Source organism: Mixophyes fleayi, chromosome 9 (genome assembly GCF_038048845.1).
Source record: "Mixophyes fleayi isolate aMixFle1 chromosome 9, aMixFle1.hap1, whole genome shotgun sequence".
Classification (NCBI taxonomy): Eukaryota; Metazoa; Chordata; class Amphibia; order Anura; family Limnodynastidae; genus Mixophyes; species Mixophyes fleayi.
The window spans coordinates 67360206-67367149 of NC_134410.1; positions in this window are offsets into that span (position 1 = coordinate 67360206).

Sequence of the window (6944 nt, forward strand, 5' to 3'; positions counted from 1 at the left end):
GAAGAAATTTATATCTATTTGGTTGAACCCAGCTTTTCCCTTTGAGCTATCTTAAGCATTATCCATTCATTATGTCCCTTCTGAAATCTTAGGATATGTGTCTGAGATTCCATTAGGATCCCCGGATAAGTTCTGAACCGCCTTTGATCTCTCTCTTCAGCAATTAAGACACTTGGATGCTGTCCATATTTTTTCTCCACTGTTTATTTGCATAGCTCCTCAGATTTCAGTGCCAGAAAATAGGTTATACAAATATGATGTACCTGTTACTGTTTAATTGAGCAGAATACATGCATAGATGCCATTACCAGAACAAATTGCATGGCATATAGAATTAAAATCAGTATGAGACATAACAGATAGAAGGAAGATGGAGATTGGACAGACATAAGACAGGGTAGATAACCCTGCCTGTGAGAACTTATAATCTAGAGAGAATGGGTAATTAGACAATATGAGCAAATGGGATAGTGGGTTCAGCGGTCCATGTGAATTACAGAGGAGGAGGCTAAGCAGTCCAAGTGGTAGGAAAGTAGGTTGAAGTGGTGATGGAGGAACATTCGGCAGAGAGAATGGGGAAGGGGGGGGGGCATAGGAGGAAAGGTAGGGTGGGAAGAAGTGGAATATAAGGCGTTGTAGTAGAACAGCCGGGTAATATGGTGGAAAATAAAGTGAATAGTGTGGAGTAAAGAATAAGCGATAGAGCCAATCTAAAATATTTATATTAAAATAACAATATGCATGGAGAATGGACAAGAAATACAAACTGATGAAAAGGCAAATTTACAGACCCAGGCGGCAGGTAAAGTTGGACAGCATTCAAACTGGCTCTGCTGCTCCATTGGGTCAATTTAATCAGTGTTGAAAGGGTGTACAGAAAGACAGGGGTAACAAATAAGCCAAACTGTCAGAGTTGCTGAGGCCTTCTTTGGACAAGAAGCACAAAGTAACAAAAGAAAATGGAGCTACACCATGATGGATTTTCTGGGCTCCTTAACATTTGGACCACCCACCTTTGAATTTAATAGGGCATATTACATTAATTGAAAAAACAAAATCTTTTTACAGGACGATGATTTGTCTGGTCGTATTTTATTACCTTTAACGTAAGCACAATTATTACAAACAAAACAGTAGTTAGCTTCTTGCTCAGAGCTTTAAACTTTCTAGGCTTTTAAAAATAACTACCCGGTATATTGTTGTATTTTTTATTTATTTTTATTTAAGGTCTCCATCATGTTGCTACTAAAGTGCTCCGTAACCTCTATGCTACAGTATAGTTGCCTAATCTATATTCACTTCTACATTCTCCCAATATAAAAGCAAATATAAGCAAATATAAAATTGTACACCATGTTGCAAAAGCCTAAAATCCCCAAACCTGTATGAGAACTAAGTGGAGCCCAGATATGGTGTACTCTACAGTACAGGATTGACATAAAATCCAGGACTCTTATGGCTGAATGGATTCAGATTTAAGTTTCAACTATGTTGCAGACTGGAGTGCCTTTGTACTCAGGTTGTGGTTTTTCTCCATAAATTAAATATATTGGGTAGTTGGTTAAGACTATTAAACCCCCAAAACACCTTTTACAACATGCCTTTATGTTTGTTACTGTACATTGTGTATGGAATGAGTGGCGTGCAAAAGCAGCCCTTGTTTTATTTATAGTTATTGTATATGGCATAATATCTTAATAAAAATATGTATTCTATTTTTTTTAAAAAAACATTTCCTTTTAAAAAAATATTCAACACATGAAAAAAAAAAACCTCAAAGCAAAATCTGCAACTGTAAATGTAAAATTGTAACGTCCCAACTAGAACCCATAGAAATATTATAGCTATTCGAGACTACCATAACCAACTCACTCACGATCCAGCACATATCAGAACAGCATTCCAACATTATTATACTGCTCTTTATAACCTTCCGGCTCCCAATACGTCCCCACCACTCAGAGCTCCCTCCAGTTGAATAGCTGACTTTCTGGCTGCAACCAGGCTGCCTAAATTATCCCATCAGGCCCTCACACTTCTTAATGAAGAAATCTCGTTAGACGAGATCCGTCAATTTATCAAGGGACAAAAATATGGTAAATCCCCAGGCCCTGACGGCTTCACGGCTGCATACTACAAGAAATATGCAGATTTATTGGCCCCTCATCTTAAATCCCTCTATAACAACACCCTCTGAGGCGACCCTCTCCCATCAGAAATGCTTGAGGCCAAAATCGTAGTTATTCCTAAAGACGGTAAAGACCCGCTGCACTGCACTAGCTATAGGCCAATCTCCCTCCTCAACCTTGACTTGAAAATCTATGCCAAAATCCTAGCAAACCGTTTGAATACTTTCCTCCCCTCCCTAATCCATTATGATCAGGTAGGATTTATCCTGGGACGCCAGGCAAGGGACAATACCAGATGTGCCATTGACATTATCCATATTGCAAATGCCAGGGGATCCCCAACTATCATTCTCTCTAGATGCCGAAAAAGCATTTGATAGGATCTCCCGGGATTTTATGAAGGCAGTTCTTGAATCCTTTGGCTTCGCTGGCGAATTCCTCACTGGCGTCCTAGCATTATGCACTACCCCCACTGCTAAAGTCCTGATTAATGGTACTCCCTCAGAGCCTGTCACCATTCGTAATGGTGACAGGCTCTGAGGCAAGACGACAAGGTTGCCCCCTTTCCCCTTTAATATTTGCTCTAATAATTGAACCCCTGGCCTCTCAAATAAGATCCAACCCTAGCATACAGGGGATTAGAGTAGGTAAGATCTCACTCTTTGCAGATGATATACTTCTGTCGCTTACCCAGCCAGGGATCTCTTTACCCAATTTATTTGCCTCCCTCCAAAACTACAATGAGATTTCAGGATATAAGATAAACTATGCTAAATCGGAGGCTATGCTGCTCCATGTCCCCCCTCGGGATGCCAACCTTCTCCGATCTAATTTTAATTTCAAATGGCAGCACAGGAAGATCAAGTACCTGGGTGTTTTCCTCACATCGCGCTATGACCTCCTTTTTCGTGAGAACTTCCTACCTCTTATCTCCAGGATGCAGGCGGATCTATCTTCTTGGAACCGCCTTATTGTCTCATGGCTGGGTAAGATCATAGCTGTCAAAATGAATATTCTCCCTTAATGGTTATACCTTTTCTAAACCCTACCAGTAGCTGTCCCTGCTTCTTTCCTTGCTAACACCCAAAAGGCCCTCACCCGCTTTATCTGGAATCATAGACCCCCAAGAATCTCAGCCAACATTTTAAAGCGTCCAATTCCTGGAGGTGGTAGAGGCCTCCCCGACCTTAAACTATATTATCTGGCTTCCCATCTCTCGCAAATTGTAGCCACATACGCCCCCTCAGATTCCATCTCATGGCTCGACATAGAGTCGGCCTACCTAACCCTTCCTGAGCTCGCCCCTCTTTGGGGATTGTCACCTCCTCGTCGTCCCCCTGCTGTTAAACTGCTCCTTTCTACTAAATTTGATACCATGCTCTGGGACTCCCACTCCGCTAAACTAAAACTCTCAACCGCGATATCCCCTTTAACCCCCATCTGGCACAATCCGGTGTTTTCTCCTGGTTGCACCACCACGATGCACCGCAGATGGACTTGTGCAGGCTTTAAATTCCCTGTAGACTTCTCCAAACAAGGCCGATGGCTTTCGCTTGCAGATCTCCAACTCCAATGCCCATCCCAAACCCTCAGCCCCTTTGAATTTTTTCAAATTAACCACTTTTTACGATCCCGTCCGCCAACATATGTCCTTAGAGACCTTACTCCCTTCGAGCTTCTCTGTAGGCGTCACCCCATGGACAAGGGCATGATCTCTCAAATATATGGTATTCTTCTCACCTCGGCCCTTCCATCTCCAAACCCTCATGAGGAAGAGTGGGAAAAGGACCTTGGTCCCCTTCCGGACGAGGAGGCCTAGGAAGACGAGAGACTGGGGATAGCTAAATGCTCAATCTCAACCAAACTGAAGGAGACTTCTTACAAAATCTATTACCGTTGGTATTACACTCCCACAAGACTCCACAGAATGTTCACTTCTTCCTCACCCTATTGTTGGCGAGGTTGTGGCCATAGGGGCACAATGCTTCATATTTGGTGGACTTGCCCTAGGATCCCCTCCTTCTGGGACTCAGGCCATAGTTTCCAGATCTGGCATGTGGCCGCCATGGAGATTACGTACTACCTCCATGATAGAGGCCATGTCTTCAACCAAGTCTGGGCTCCATGGCTAATCGCGGAAAACACATTTCCCCCCCAACTTGATCTTCCTCTGACCTGACCCATGTGCGATGACCGCAGTCCGCTCAATAGACGCCTCCCTCTCAACTCTTGGCTCATTATACCCTAACTACCCTCTGAAAACTCAGTGTTTAACTTTGTGGTCGCCTTCCCCCCTCCCCTGCACTTCCCTACCCTACCCTACCAATCCCTTTTGTTATTGTATCCTACTTTTAATATCGCTCTCTAAAAATATAAAAACTGGTCTCTTTCTTTCTTTGTTTATTTTCATTTTGAATGTTTTGCCTAATGTTGTCCTCGAATTCGATACTTTGTAATTACTGTTTTGGTTTTACCATGTTCGTTACCTGGTATTATTGTTTTTACGTTTCTTGATTGACCATCGAAAATAAAAAAAAAAAATAAAAAAAAATTGTAACGTCCCTTATAAAAATCAGAAGTAGAATTTTGAGGAATTGGGCTTTATTTAATGTGATTCTCTCACTGTCACTAGACATAATGAATGTCGAATGTCCCATCACCATAAAAACTTTTCTGCAGCACAGTAAAATTTTTTACCAATACATGGGATGATCACATTCAACTGCATTAATAACGCATACCTACCCAGAATATGGCTTAATTCACTGGTAAAAAATCTAATATGGGAGACAGATGTGTACAACTTCCATATTTCCCTTTATGTTCAAGTAATGTGTATTTGCTATGTACCAATTTATTCATATGTACCAATTTTTCACATGCTCATTTCCAATGTTAACATGGCGATCAACTTATTTTGGGCATAGTGTGGACAACCTACAAATGTGGTCTGTTGTGGAATTCAGGGAAAAAAAGTCACTGCTAGGAAGCAGTTTTTCTAAACTTGTCAGAGGACAAAAACCAAAAACAAGGAGAGCACAAACTGATTGGCGAAGATTTTATTCATTCAGTGACACAGCTGTGTTCATATTAGTAGATACTCAGTAATAGTCACACCTACTTGTAAAACAGCTATGGAGAAGTAATATGGGGCAGATACGCAATAGAAGACATCCAAGGAGTATTCAAGTTGAGAGAACATTTTCACTATATGATTTATCCATTATCGATAACTTTTTTTAATCTTATTTTTGTACAATCCAGAGATTTGCAATAACAATACAACTGACAGATCAGATGCGAAACCAGAATACTGGGAAGCCCTATACACAAAAATGGCAAGGTGAAATGACCAGGATGCAGCACGGCCAGTTGAGAACCTGCTTATTTGATCTCCTTTACGGTAGGAGCATCCTTGTACACAGTTCTCTAATTACATTTTAGTTGTTATATTGTGGATTGGAATAAACATTTTTATAAAGACAATATTACATTCAAACGAGTCCCAAAACCATTCTCATTCATAAATTCCTTTGTTGGAGGGCTTTAGGGCAGGTAGAGTGAAGGAGTGAGTTTTCCACTATGCAGAAGAATTTTTTATCTATTTGGTTGAACCCAGCTTTTCCCTTTTAGCTGTCTTAAGCATTATCCATTCATTATGTTCCTTCTGAAATCTTAGGATATGTGTCTGAGGTTCTATTAGAATCCTAGGATAAGTTCTGAACCCCCTTTGATCTCTCTCTTCAGCAATTAAGACACTTGGATGCTGTCCATATTTTTTCTCCACTGTTTATTTGCATAGCTCCTCAGATTTCAGTGCCAGACAATAGGTTATACAAATATGATGTACCTGTTACTGTTTTCATGTATAATTGAGCAGAATATATGCATAGATACCATTACCAGAACAAATTGCATGGCATATAGAATAAAAATCAGTATGAGACATAACAGATATAAGGAAGATGGAGATTGGACAGACATAAGACAGGGTAGATAACCCTGTCTGAGAGAACTTATTGTCTAATTGCCCATTCTCTCTAGATTATATGAGCTAATGGGACAGTGGGTTTAGCGGTCCATGTGAATTACAAAGGCCAAGCAGTCCAAGTTGTAGGAAGGTAGGTTGAAGTGGTAATGGAGGAACATTCAGCAGAGAGAATGGGGAAAAGGAGGGGGGGGGGGGGGGCATGGGAAGAAAGGTAGGGTGGGAAGAAGTGGAATATAAGGCCTTGTAGTAGAACACAGATATTAGTGTACAGCCAGGTAATATGGTGGAAAATAAAGTGAATAGTGTGGAGTAAAGAATAAGCGATAGAGCCAATCTACTTAAAATAATAATATGCATGGAGAATGGACAAGAAATACAACCTGATGGAAAGGCAAATTTACAGACCCAGGCGGCAGGTAAAGTTGGACAGCATTCAAACTGGCTCTGCTGCTCCATTGGGTCAATTTAATCAGTGGTGAAAGGGTGTACAGAAAGACAGGGGTAACAAATAAGCCAAACTGTCAGAGTTGCTGAGGCCTTCTTTGGCCAAGAAGCACAAAGTAACCGAAGAAAATGGAGCTACACCATGATGGATTTTCTGGGCTCCTTAATATTTGGACCACCCTACCCTTGAATTTAATAGGGCATATTACATTAATTGAAAAAACAAAATCTTTTTACAGGACAATGTTTTGTCTGGTCGTATTTTATTACCTTTAACGTAAGCACAATTATTACAAACAAAACAGTAGTTAGCTTCTGGCTCAGAGCTTTAACCTTTCTAGGCTTTTAAAGATAACTATGTTGTATTTTTTTATTTATTT